The sequence below is a fragment of the Nicotiana tabacum genome, chromosome 12, assembly GCF_000715075.1.
Source record: "Nicotiana tabacum cultivar K326 chromosome 12, ASM71507v2, whole genome shotgun sequence".
Lineage (NCBI taxonomy): Eukaryota > Viridiplantae > Streptophyta > Magnoliopsida > Solanales > Solanaceae > Nicotiana > Nicotiana tabacum.
Genome location: NC_134091.1, coordinates 91,506,105 through 91,521,174, shown reverse-complemented (window position 1 = coordinate 91,521,174; position 15,070 = coordinate 91,506,105).

The following is a 15,070-nucleotide window of genomic DNA, read 5'->3' as shown; positions in this document are numbered from 1 at the left end:
AAACTGTCTTGATTGAGTCATGTACAATGTGTGTGTAAGGATTCATGATACTTTGTGTTATCCTGTGTAGTCTGAAACTTGCCCTGTGTGTTAATCGAAGCGAAATCATTAAGTTGTGCTAGTCTAGGAGATGACATAGGCAATTCTTTGCATGATCATATATGTGCTTGTCACTTACAAATAAAAGTTATCTGTGTTAACCCTTTGAGCATGTAGACCTTTTCTTTGGCACCCACATTACAAGCCATATCCCTAATATTATTTTTAACTAAAGCTTATTGAACCTTTACCTCCGATGGAACTTAGACGCTAAAAGAAGTAAGGTGAGGTCTTGGGAAATAGGTTTTGAGTGGAACCATGGAAGGGCCCAAAGGTGCACTAAAAGTATGAAAGAACACAAGCTGAGAACTTTAATGTAAGGACTATGTCCAGAAGAAGAAAAAAAGAAGAAAAGGAAACAAAAAAAGAAGACAACTAAAAAGATAGAATTAAGAAAAATGTTGATATGCCAAAAAGGGAACTCACGCCTCCTAATCTTACTAATTCGTGCTAGTGGAGATATAGAAGTACTTAATTGAAGAAAAAGGGGGCTATGTTGCGTATGATTTGTGGCAAGTGAATTGGTTAAGAATAATGCGTCCTCGATTTTTGAGTGTGGTGTATTAAAGTGCTTAGGAGGGTTAGTCGCTATTCCTAAATGTATCATGCCCATCCCTTAGCCTACATTAACACCCTAAAGAGATCTAATTGATCCTAGACTTGGCTAGCTTAGATTAGTAGAGATGTACACTACGGGCAAATTTATAGTACGACCACGGGATGCACATGAATTTCTTTGTGAGAGTGAGTGTCGTTTGTTCAATTGTGAGATGTCCTTAAAGTATGTTCAAAGTTATATTTGAATTTGTGGACTATTTCTATATTAACTCTCTTATTTCTTGGTGAGGGCACATGATCTCATAATAGATTAGTAATGTTGTGAACTTCTCTTGTTGGATGAGTGCGCGAGTTGATGGTGCTTAGTGGTAACAAGTCGGCTCTTGAGGTAGGGTGGTTATTGGTAGGTTGTTTGAATTGGTTGAATTGAAATGCTTATACTTGGGCGTGTTTAAAATGGGAAGAATATAAATTTTATATGCTCATGCTTGATTACCAGTATCAACTATAGTCAAATGTAGAGTGTATGATTGAAAATATTGAGTTGCTCATCCATAGTTGATGTGTAAGTTGTTGGGGTGTAATTGAAATCTCCACTTGTCGAGGGCGAGTAAGAGTTTAAGTGTGGGTGTTGATATTCGGATTAAAGTATGTATATTTATATGTATATCGCCTTGCATTTTGCTTATATTTTGTGGAATTTGGATGTGTAATTTAATGATTTATTCTAATTTGCATTATTTGTTATGTGTAGGAGTCACCCTAAAGCAACCAGAGACAAAAGTGCACGAGTTGAACCAAAGAGAGAACAAAAATAATTGGCCATTGTAGCGCCCAGGGTAGTGCATCGTGCTACCCGTGGCGCAAATTACAGACTTGAAATATTTTTGGCACAGATCGGTGCCAGGGCTAGCGCGACGCGCTACCCTGGACGCTAGGTGATGGGAAATTCTGCTACTTTGCGTGGGACAAGGGTTTTCGGCCCTACACACTCCCAACTCATATGAAAAGAAGTCTAAACCTATTTTTGAAGGGGAGAACGCTACTTTGAAGGAGAATTCACCTTGGGGACACGTTGGAGCAAGCTTTCCACTAGTTTTTCTTCTCTTCTCTTCCTTTAATCTCATAGTTTATTAGTTCTAGAGTTGTGGGTGCTACATGAACATTGTAGTTTGAAGCTTGAATTATTCTTATTATTTTATTATGTTGGTTTATTTATTCAATCTTGCACTTAATTATTTGATTTCTTGATCACCAACTGAATATTATCTACGAATCCAGGATTGAACTGGGGAGAGAGAATTTTAGATTGCATATAGATTGAGTAGAGCAAGATCTTGAACCTAACCATCGGGAATAGATTTGCGGTTAGGATAGGGATATACCTAATCGCTTTGCTTGGTTACTATACAGGAATTACTAATGTGTTCTTGTTAATCCTAATTCTATAGGAATATAGGTGTTAGGTTAGCTTGAATAGGCGAGTAGTACTTTGGGAGAATACTAAATTAATTAGACAATTTAAGTAGAAAACTCCATAGGATTGTTAGCTGACCCATAAATCCGAAATATTCTCTCCCATTGAATTCGTCTCTAAGATTGCCGACTTATTTTCTCTAGTTTCCTAGTTTACTACTCTAGATTAGTTATAGTTAATAATCAAACTGTAGAAAATCGCTTGAATAAATTAATTATTTGAGTTTAATTTAGTTGATAGTTAATCACAAGTCCTGTCATGGGCGACTTTTCAGCCATGCCTCATGACCCCTTGGACGCGCCCCATGGCATCCTGGCAAGCCTCCCAATGCCTAGTGCCATAGACGACACCGTGGTCTTGGCCCTCCAAGTGACAAGTGCGCCCGTGCGTATATCGCCCCACCGATAGCTCTCACCAGCGCCCAGCCACAGGCAGATGCCAACAGTGCCGCACGCGCAGACAACACCGCACACGCAGACAATGTTGCGGGCGCAAACAGCACTGACTCTAATGCTAAAGACAAGGTTCCTGCCAACGGATTTGCTTCTGCTTTGTAGGAATCTAAGCCATTTCTATTGTCAATATAGATTAATTTTACTTCATGTATTTTCATTATGTCTCTCTAGCTTAGTTATGTCAAGTCTTGTAACTTTGATTTATTATTTTTAAGTACTATTAGGGGGGATCAAGCAATCAAACTTTCTAGCAAGCAAACAATTCTCTGTACTAGTATCTCTCCCCATCGATACCGTGTTGCTTTTCTGTAATAGCTTTCATTAATGCAATCAAGCTTTCTTTCATTCTCCATTCTCTTTTTTGTTCTATCAATTGCTCTTGACATTGGTTTTCCCATACGGCACTGACAATATCGTCTAGCGTATGGAGGGGGTCCCAGTTGGCGGATAGTAACTACACGGACATCGGTTGCTTAGCCTACGTTGCCCTTCCAAGGAATCTCAGGAAGGTGCCGCGTAACAGTTTATATCAGAGCCTAGGCTCGACATCGGACGAGGGAACATATTGCCATTACCACCATTTCTGACCATGGTGAATCATGGGGAATGCATTGCGTCCCTTGAAGTGATGGTTAATGTATTACGACCCATTGTGAATACATCGCCTGATCTAAGAATAATCCTAATGCAAAGTTGGACGATATGGATCGCTGGATGTGGCAGGCCGAAGGTGACATTGCAAATATCATTCACGACTTTGAAGAAGACCGGCAAACGGCCGCCACAGAGGTAGACAAATTCTTTTGCAAATTCGAGGGCCTCCAACAAGAGCGTACCGACGATTTAGCCTATAGGGCACAAGAGGCAGACAGGGTGACTTCCATTCAGCAAACCATAGACAACTTGACAGGCCAGCTCAATATTTTCAATGCTACACTACAACGCCTACTTCGAGGAGGTGGAAACCAGATAGGGGGTGCTATGAACCTCGCCCTTGTGCCACAAAAGTTAAAGATTCCTGAGCCAAAACCATACAATGGGGCTCGGAATGCCAAAGAAGTGGAGAACTTCATATTCGACATCGAACAGTAATTCAATGTCGTGGGGGAGTTAGAAGAAGCAAAAAAGATAGCAATTGTTGCCATGTATCTTCAGGGTGATGCTAAACTCTGGTGGCGGGTGAAATACGAAGCCATCTGGGCCGGTGAAGATACTCTCGAGACATGGGCAGAAATGAAGGCAGCCATATGCCTACAGTTCTTCCCTGAAAATATTGAGTGCAATGCACGGAGAAAGCTACGGGAGCTCCGCCGAGCCAAGTCAATGCGGGATTACGTGCAGGAATTCTCCGCGCTCATGCTCAACATACGGGATATGGGGGACAAAGAAAAACTCTTCACATTCTTGGAAGGTTTGAAACCTCATGCCCGTATGGAGCTGCAAAGACAAAGGGTAGACATTTTACCCAAGGTGATCCAAGCAGCGGAATGCATTAGGGACTATCAAGTGGAAGCTCGGAAGGATAGGCCTCAGCCTCCTGCCCAAGGGGGATACAAAGGGGGCTAGCCTAGAAATGGTGGCCCTAGCAGAAGTGGAGGAGATCAGAGTGCAACCAAATCTAAGGCTCCTTCCTCAGGTAGGAATAGTGCTGCATCTAACAACAATGATCGGGGGAGGAAGCCCCCTTCAGGATGTCGTCATTGCGGCGGGCCACATTGGAATAATGAATGCCCACATGAACAAAAGAACGCCCATCAAAATTTTGATGATGGGACGGATGACGACACAGATGATGCTGACCAGACAGAACCAATACGTGCCTTCAACGCGCTTGTTTGTTCTATTTATGAGGCCTTAGCAGGTACCAGTGTTGGTATCCATAAGAAGAATGACCCATCCCCAACCATCAAGAAAGGGAAAAAGAAGGCGGATGAGGGGCCTCCTCTTAACCAAGAGAAGACCTTGATGTTCGTCAAGATGAAAGTTAATGGCAACCCCATTCGGGCGATGATAGACACGGGCGCTACTCACAACTACTTAGCTTCAATTCAAGTAGAGCGTGTTGGTCTAGTTGTTGGAAAGGGAAAAGGTTATGTCAAGGGCTATCAACTCACCGCCTCAGCCAGTAGGTGGAATAGCTAAATGAGTGCTAGTGAAGCTTGGTCCTTATGAAGGAAAATTCAACTTGTGCGTGGTGATCATAGATAACTTCGAGTTGATAGTTGGGTTGGAATTCATTCGGCAAACCAATACCATTCATATTTGTTATGCTAACATGCTACTCATGATAGGAGCAAACAGGGCCAATCTCTGCATTATCCCATGCATAACCATAAAGATGGCCGCTGAGAACATCTCGGCCCTGCAGTTGAAGAAGGGAGTCAAAAGATATGAACCTACGTTCCTGGATACCCTCTGTATTGAAGATATAAAACACTATTTGGGTCGCATTCCTTCATCGGTAAAAGAGCTGCTAAAGGTGTTTGAAGATGTCATACCACAAGACATGCCAAGGCAACTCCCGCCAAGGTGAAATGTGAACCATGAGATTGAGTTGGTGTCGGGTGCGAAGCCACCTGCCCGGGCACCTTACAGAATATCACAACCCGAACTCACCGAGCTTCAGAGACAGTTGACGAAAATGCTTGACACAGGGATCATTGTGCTCTTCAAGTCCCCTTATGGGCCCCCTGTGCTATTCCAAAAGAAACAGGATGGCACTCTATGACTCTGTGTGGATTATCAGGCCCTAAACAAAATCACTGTGAAGAACAAGTACCCTATCCCGCTAATGACAGACTTGTTCGATAGATTGGGTAGTGCTATAGTGTTCACCAAAATAGACCTAAAGATAGGTTACTGGCAAGTCTGAATTGTTGAGGGAGACGAACACAAGACGACCTGTGTGACAAGATATGGGTGGTATGACTTCCTCGTCATGCAATTTGGCTTGACTAATACTCCAGCCACATTTTGCACCTTGATGAACCAAGTCTTTCGAGAGTACATTGATAAGTTTGTAGTGGTCTATTTGGATGATATTTTGATATATAGCAAAATATTGGAGGAACACCTGGAGCATCTGCAGAAGGTCTTAGCCCGACTGTGGGAGCACGAATTATATGTAAAGCTATCCAAGTGCGTATTCGCCCAAAAGCAGATTGACTTCCTCAGACATGTCATCGAGGAAGGACGGATAAATATTGACCAACAGAAGATTTAGGCTGTCACAGATTGGCCGCCGACTAAGGATATCCACACCTTGAGGGCGTTCCTTGGCCTATGCAACTTTTATCGGTGATTTGTGAACAATTACTCTCTCATTGCATTGCCGTTGACAGAACTCCTAAAGAAAGTCGCACCTTGGGATTGGGGTCCCAAGCGAGCGGAGGCCTTCAACACATTGAAAATTGCTATGTCTAGTAGCCCTGTCTTGGCCCATCCTGATTTGGCCAATCCATTCGAAGTTCAAATGGATGCCTCCGACTATGCTCTGGGCGGAGTCTTGCTAAAAGAGGGGCATCTAGTGGCTTACGAGTGCTGGAAGTTGAAGGATTCAGAATGGCGTTATGTCGCCCCCAAAAAAGAAATTATTAGTTGTCGTCTATTGCTTACGCCTTTGGAGGCGCTATCTGCTGGGAACCCCGTTCGTGGTCAAGATACACAACACAACTGTTAGCCATTTCATGACCCAACCACAGTTGAATGGCCGACATGCCAGGTGGCAGGAACTCCTAGCGAAATTTCACTTCAACCTAGAGTACCGAAGTGGGAAGACCACCAAGTTGCTGATGCGCTCAGTCGAAGGGTTAATTTAGCATCGGTGTGCCTACTCGCCACCCTAAGGGGAGTGAAGTGGCCACCACCATAAGAGACCAGATACGGGGCAAGACTCGCCAGTTCTACATGGAAGATGGGTTCCTGAAGGTGAAAGGGAACCGACTTTATGTTCCCAAAGGAGGAGATCTGCGAAGGACTCTTCTGATGGAATACTGTGATACTTTGTGGGTCGGACATCTAGGTGAAGAACGCACCATGGCTTTGTTACGCCATGCTTATTATTGGCCTCAAATGGATGATGATGTTGCTCAGTATGTGAAAACTTGCCTAGTATGCGAGAAAGACAAGTCAGACCGCTTGACACAAGCATGAATTTTGGAGCCATTGCTTGTTCCAAAGAGACCTTGGGAAAGCGTTTCACTGGATTTCATCACCGGATTTCCCAAGTTCGGAGATCTTACTACTATATTAGTTGTGATAGATCGGTTTTCCAAGTATGCTACATTTATAGCCACCCTACAATATATATCAGCAGAAGATACATCTCAACTCTTCTTCTCTCATGTTGTCAAATATTAGGGTCTGCCTAAAGACATCATTAGTGATCGCGACTCTCGCTTCACTAGCAACTTTTGGACATAGCTCTTTAAGTGCCTCGGGTCCAAATTGAGCCATAGTTCAAGTTTCCATTCGCAATCCGATTGCCAGACAGAGCGGTTCAATGGCATGCTGGAGGAATATCTCGGCCATTTTGTTACCAGATCGCAGAAGAATTGGGTGAAGCTTCTGGATGCTGCTCAACTGTGTTTCAATTCACAAAAGAGTTCTAGCACAAACAAAAATGCTTTTGAAATTGTTACTGGACAGCGACCGCTACTCCCACACACTGTGGATGCCCCAAACATGTCGAAATCTCCTCGAGCTGCTAGCTTCTCGAAGGAATGGAAGCGAAATTTGGAGATAGTGCAGAGCTATCTTGTAAAGCCCAGAAGCGGATAAAAAAACATGCTGATTAAAATCGTCGCTTTGTTGAATATCAAGTAGGAGACAAAGTGATGTTAAAAATCCCAAAACGGTACTTGTTTGCAGGGGTCCATGACCCTCGCCTATTGCAAAAGTACATTGGACCCTTGTCCATTGAGAAGTGCATTGGAAAAGTTTCATACCGGGTGGATACCCCAGCCTGGTGGAAGATTCATCTAGTCTATTATATCATCATTCTGAAACCTTTTCGGGAAGACATATAGGATCCTTTGCGGAGCCAACTCACAATACCCAGATTCGAGGCCCTAATTCAATCGGGAAAAGGCGGGTAGAAGCTATTCTCGATGATCGAGTGATTCATGCTTCAAGGAAAGATCACCAAGAGTTCCTGGTGAAATGGCAGGGTTGTGATGCAGAGGAGAATACTTGGAAGAGTGGAACAACCCTCAAAGCCTACAAGAGCCTGATCGAAGATTATCTTGCAAGTAAGGCGCCGAGATCGTCACCAACTCAGGTGAGGGAGAATGGCATGGGGGGCTATCCAGCCATGCCCCATGACCCCTTGGACGCGCCCCACGATGTCCTGGCAAGCCTCCCAATGCCTAGCACCATGGACGGTCCCGTGGTCTTGGCCGCTCCAAGTGACAAGCACGCCTATGCTTATGTCGCCCCACCAATAGCCCTCGCCAGCGCCCAGCTGCAGGCAGATGCTAACAGCGTCGCGCGTGCAGACTCTGATGCTAAAGACAAGGTTATTGCCAACAGACTTGCTTCTACTTTGTAGGAATCTAAGTCATTTCTTTTGTAAATATAGAGTAGTTTTACTTCATGTATTTCCATTATGTCTCTCTAGCTTAGTTATGTCAAGTCCTGTAACTTTGATTTTTTTTAAGTACTATTAGGGGATCAAGCAATCAAACTTTCTAACAAATAAATAATTCTATATACTGGTGTCTCTCCCCCTCGACACCGTGTTGCTTTTCTCTAATAGCTTTCATTAATGCAATCAAGATTTCTTTCATTCTCAATTCTCTTTTATGTTCTCTCAATTACTCTTGACATTGTTTTTTCATATGGTACTGACAATCTCGTCTAGCGTACGGAGGGTACCCCAGTTGGCAGATAGTAACTACACGGACATTGGTTGCGCCTTACGTCGCCCTTCTAAGGAATCTCAGTAAGGCGCCGCGTAACAGTCCTCGTGGGAATGATACCTCTACTTATCACTTTATTACTTGTCGACCATGTATACTTGCGTGTGCGTTTTGGAGCAACACCCCTAATGTATCTTAGAATAATTTTGTGGGAGTTGGTATTGTCACACCCCAAAATCGAGGAGCACGACCGGCGCTCAACCGAGTGAACCCGACCAAGCAAGCCTGTTAGATTTCATTCTACCCAAATTCACTCGTGAATAAAGAGGAGATGTACTCCGTTAATCAAATACTGAAGAGATTTCATTAACCGCTTCCATTTCATTCCCATTAACAACATCATTCAATATTTCCAAAATAGTACGAGTTTATAGATTTAATAAAAAATATGTTGCCAAATACCAACAGTTCTAATCCAATTCCCAATATCAAATACTACCTACAACCTGTCTACGGAGCCTCTAAGTACAACTGAAGAGTAATATGGAAATGCCGGCAACAAGGCCTCGGCTATACCTCAACCATAATACATAAAGAACAAAAGATACATAACCCCGGGATGAAGTTCGGCTCACCAAGTCAGCTGGGAAGAAGGTGTACTGCTATCCCTAATCAATGTCTCCCGCTGTGGAACCACCTGCATCCATTTAAAGATGCAGCGCCCCCGGCAAAAAGGACGTTAGCACCGTCGAAGAGTACTAGTATGAAAACTAAACACCAGTTTAAGAATTTAGACATACAAGATAATTATGATGAACCAGTGCGGCAATAGAATAATATAGATAACCGTCTCAACCATAGAAAGCTTATTAAAAGCTATCAACAACATTTATAAGATTTAAGATGAGATCATCTATAATCATCTTCACACAAAACGGCCCCGCCGCCTCACCCGATGTATGCAGGTGGAGGTGTACGTACAATAACACAACTCAAATCAACGGCCCTGCCGCCTCACCTCAATGTATGTGGATGGATGTATAACCACAGTACCAAGAACCTACACAAAGCGGCTATGCCGCCTCACCCCAATGTATGCGAGTGGAAATGCATCAACGATACCAATACCAACACAAAGCGGCTATGCCGTCTCACCCCAATGTATGCGGGTGGTGGTGACACAACAATACCAAAACCATACACAAAGCGGTCGTACCGCCTTACCCCAATGTAAGCATGTGAAGGTGCATTCCCACAATATCATAATCCCTACACAAAGCGGTCATGCCGCCTCACCCCAATATATATATGCGGGTGGAGGTGTATCACCATCACAATCTCTATACCATAATCCCCACACAAAGCGGTCATGCCACCTCACCCCAATGTATACGGGTGGAGGTGTATCACAATCACAATCTCTATACAACTGGTAATAATAACTTTCACATAAATCACAACTAGAAATTATAACATGTGGATACGTAATCCATAGTTTAGGACACATCCTCAATTTATAATGCAATATGATAAGAGCAATTGAAATACGAATTGAATATATATCTTCATCACAAAACTTATCGGAATACTCGATTTATAATCAACATCTCGGAACTTACAAGGATAATGAGAATTCCAATTCTTAAAGAAGAGTTTAGCCAACATACCTCAATTGAGCTTCCTTAAACTCTAAAACATTCCGGAATTCTTAGCAACTTCAATCTATTTTAGAAATATAACAAATTGCACCACAATTAGGAAGATGATCATGTTTTTAGCTCATTTGAGTATTTTATCAAATACAAGGTGTGCATAAGGTTTCAAGGTTCTTTTATGGAGGATTCCATCACCCCACAACCCAACCTTTATCATTTTTAGCTCAACAATCTTTTTACACCCTTTGATAATACATGCATGTAAAATAACCAACCCTCTTGCCCATAAATTATCTTGCTTATTATCCATTTTCACACAAAATTCGAAATTGAGGGTTAGGGTGTAGAATCTTACCTCTAGGATGAAGACCTAGTGAGTTTCCCTTCTTAATCTTCTAAATCTTAAGCAAGAATTGAAGAACAATTATTAAAGAATCACCTTCTCACTCTAGGGCACCCTCTCTCACTCAAAAATGTCAGATAATAACTCAAAAATGACTCAAAGAGTGTATTTAACGAAATAGGGTCGGATTTTAAAAACCCAAAAATGGAGCTCCGGAACAAGGTATGCGATCGCATAACCGATATGCGGACCGCATATCGGTCGCATATTTGATTACAAAATAGCCAAAAGAACTGCCTGTGTATACGGTCACTATGCGGTCCGCATAACTGTTATGCGGTCGCATAATGTACCGCATAATAGTTATGCGGTCGCATAGTCGACCGCATAGTTGCTTCCAACTTACCCAATCAATTGCCTCACTCTGCGGCCATTATGCGGTCCGCAGAGTGGTAATGGACCGCAAAAATGCACTTTTCCGTCGAAAACTTTCCTTTACTTTTCGGTGCATTGTTCAATCCAAAAAGCCCGATGAAACATTACTTTCTTTGCAAACTTTATCGGGCTTTACACTTTAGTACTTCGAAATTTTTCCGGGGTGTTATATGTATCGCTACGGACGTTCCCATGGTTTTTATATGAAAATCATACAAAGATCTGTCGAGTTTTAAGTGAATTATTTATTCCCTCAAATAGAAAATCATTAAGGATGGAACCAGATGGCATTAGGAATTGCCTACCCTTTATATGAATTTATGATTTTCACTACACAAAAATTAAAATAAAGAGATAAAAGAGAAAGTGGAAAGAAGGAATTTGAAGGGGAATAATCTTCTTCCCATCAATCAAATTACATATGAATTCTCGTGATCCATTTCGTTTTATTTGAACATATTTCATTTTAACGTTATGTATGAACGGAGAAGAAAAAGAAAGATCAAATCAAGAACCATCAAATTAATTAAACAGTATCAACATTAATCTCTTGTTAAAATGACTACATTAATGAAATAATCAAATTCTATAAAGAAATTACAATCTGGGTTCCAAGAAAAAGAAAAAAAAAAAAAGAGAAAATGGAAAGCAATTAATAGAATACATACATACATGCATACATTAGACAAGAAAATGCAGATCCACGCATTGGATTTGGAACAAATTAAAGATGATCATTCATCATTTCAGGGCCATACAATCATAGACACAGACAGACATATAAGAGAAACCTTGTATTTCTTATAACGGTTAATTGTATCGGGCTCAATGTATCATTATTTCTTAGCGAGCTTGTGTTTGTTATACTTGACTTTCATCCAATTAACGCTTACGGTGGTTCCTTCCTTAACTTTCTTCATTCCAGCGGAGGCAGCCACTTTTGTTTTCTCCATTCCTCTTTCAAACTTATCGCTAACTCTCTTCGACAGCTTCGGGCGCTCGCCCAACTGCCTGTTGGGGTCCTCGGAGCTGTTGGTGCCACCCCATGGATTGTTAAGAGTCATAGTTTTGGATTGGTATATCTTCACCACCTCAAGAGAAAACTTCAGTTATGAAACAAAAAAATATATATATATTTCTTGGGGGTATGGACAAGCTTCTCTTTTGCTTTGCCTTACAATATAGTGGTCTTGAACCATTCTTTTATGTGTGAGATCAAATGAATGGCTCATGTTTTAGAATGTTAGTGTTCCTGCACTACTCAACTTGACGTATATTTTAATTTTTTATTAGGAAATATGGTGGAACACTTTTGATCGGACTATTTCAGTTCTAGAATAGCTTTTATTCAGAGGTCAAAAATTCCCCACTCGTTGAAAGTCAAAGGCACATTGCTGAAAGGCGATTGGTCTTTGGATGACTATTTTCTTAAAATTGCTTTTGGTGATCAATTGATTTTTGTTTAAAAAGAAAAATTAAAACCATAACTATTAGCGGAGAAGTTTTCGGTCAAATCCCTATTATTGGATTTGTCTCTGTTATGTAATTTTTTTACAAAAAGCAATATATATTTATCTCTCATATATAGTAACATGAGAAAAGGACTTAACAAATTAAAGAGCATGAAATAATAAGCTTTAAAAGATGTGTATGTTAGGTGTGGGGGAAGGAAGCCCTAGAGAATGCCGAACTTTATTGAAGTATATTGTTTGGACCAGAAATATTTAGGAAGCATTACAGATATTTTGTTGCTCTTTTTTACAAATCAAACGAATGCGTCTGAAGTTTCACTTGCACAAAGGCAAACTTCAGAGGCAAAATGTCTAAGAAAACTTCAGATGTTTTGTTTGAAATTAGCCTTGCCAAAGACTAACTTCAGATCCGTTTTTGTGTCTAAAGTTTGTAATTTCGGATATTTCTAACTTCAGACTAATGGTGGCCCCAAAATCGTGCACACATGCACTTACGCCTTAAAAAATATGAAGAATCAAGAAAGGAAGAAAGAACGTGAGTTTCAGTTTTTACAAAATATAAAAACGTTTTCCTAATGAAGTTTGGCTGAAAAGAAAATTTCAAAATTTTTAAAAAAACTTTTGGAAGAATGTTTACCCTAAAAAACGGATAACAATTAAATTTATAAGTTGTTTTAAGAATATGCGAATTAATTCAATACAAATGATGAATTGCGTTAGATTAAACAGATAAAGGACATAATAAATTGTCAAACCAAATTAAGGGAAGTGATCCCGGACTCAGTAACAGCTTTAATGAAATGCCTGCCTTCAATCCCGGGCTCACATTAATGATGAACTGATGAACAGAAGTAAGAACTTTGAATAAGAGAGAAAACAAGAGTATATTACCTTGATATGCGTGTTACAATGTCAATAATAAATAATCAAACCCCCTTTATATAGTAAGAGAGTTTTACCCTAATACAATTCCATAAAAGGTAAAAAAATTTTATTTTACTAATCACCGATTTTCTGCCGATACGTGGCGAAATTCACGCCATGACATCGGGCTGGTTACAGATATCACAGCCCATTATTGGTCGTGCTCGATTATCTGGTAATGCTCTCCGAGGTTTTAGGGATTTAAATCGAGCCTGGGGGTCGTGGTCTCGATGCTTCCGAGGGCAGGTTTTTTACCCGGACCCCGACTCGAGGGGCTCCTTGCCTCGATTCTGGTTCCTTGTAGTCACGTCTCTTGCTCCGTTTACTTTATCGAAAACCGAGGCATCCCACGGGCTCTGTTTCACCCGTATATAGATAGTCCCCTCGTTTGTCGGAGAGTAAGTTTACGGAAACAACGAGAAACGACATGTGCACTTCGATTCCTTTTTCAATATGCCGTGACAGAAACGACAAAGAATCTGAAACGTCCTGTATGTCGTGTCATAATGAATTCAAAACCATGTCAGCCATCGGCAGGTCATTCCTGGATGCGAAACGGCGGGAAGCCTCTATAAATACTCCCCCCCTTCGTTCATTTTTTACCTTTTGATCAAGCTTCTACCTTCGAGTCTTCAGGATATCACTGCCCTTCTTCATACTCTAACATTTTTACCTTTGTTCTTTAAGATGTTTCAGTAAATTGCAAGCTCTTACTTATTTTCTACCTAAACCATCGCACTTGACCTTTCATCTTCGAACCTTTTTTTTATATTTTTAAAGTTTTTTCCAGATAACAATGGATAAAACTTCCAAAATTGTTCCCCAAAAAGTCGCTTCCTCTTCTTCACAACCGACCACCGAAGTTGAGGAGACCACCCCGATGTGGTCATCCTCAAGAGATCCGCTTTGGGTGCAGCTACCGATGAACCGGCTGCCGAGCCTCCCTTGAAAATGTTCATCCTCGGGGGTGCTCGGTCACCGATGACTTTAAGGTCGAAAAGCCCTCGTCCATATAGGGCCGATGTGAGGCGGTATCTAGGTATATTTGCTCCATCATCGAAGACGTCCTTTTTGTGGTTCGAAAGGACTGCGGCTGAGTGGATAAGGACGTAGTAGTCCCAGGGTCTGAGGACGCCATTACTACCCATATGGAGGGGTATTTGAGTGTTTACACTTATCTCTTCACACTAGGCCCGGTGGACCCGGTTATTCTAGACTTCTGTAAGAGGTATGAAGTATGCCTCGGTCAGATCCACCCGTCGCTGTGGAGGATCGTAATCTTTCTTCGATACTTCGTGAACAAGATCGAATCCTGTCGGTTCACCATCGATCACTTACTCCACCTATACAGTCCCTGAATCTTCTGAGGGGGACTGATAAAGCTCACACACCGGGCTAGCAAAGCCCCGTTCTCGAGCATCAATAAGGACCAGGATCGGGGCTGGCAGGGACGCGTCGTCTGGGTGAAGACCGCAGACTTGATCCCTTCTGAGTTTATGCCATTCCCCGAGAAGTGGAATGTATCACGTAAGCACAGCTTTCCTTTAAATGTCGATTTTATGTTCATCTCCCTTTTCCTCACCAATATTTGTGGTGGTGGAGCTGCTGTTTGAATCCTAAACGCCATTCCTCGATTCAAGGAGTGGATCGAGGGTATTTGTTCGCAAATGCCTTATTCCGAGCGCACATGGTGCAAACTCTCGAAGGGCCGCTGGGAGGCCCATTCTCACGGTACGATCTCTCTCCCGAATAAGTAACATTAGGCTCCCTTTTAGCACCATATTCTCATTTCCT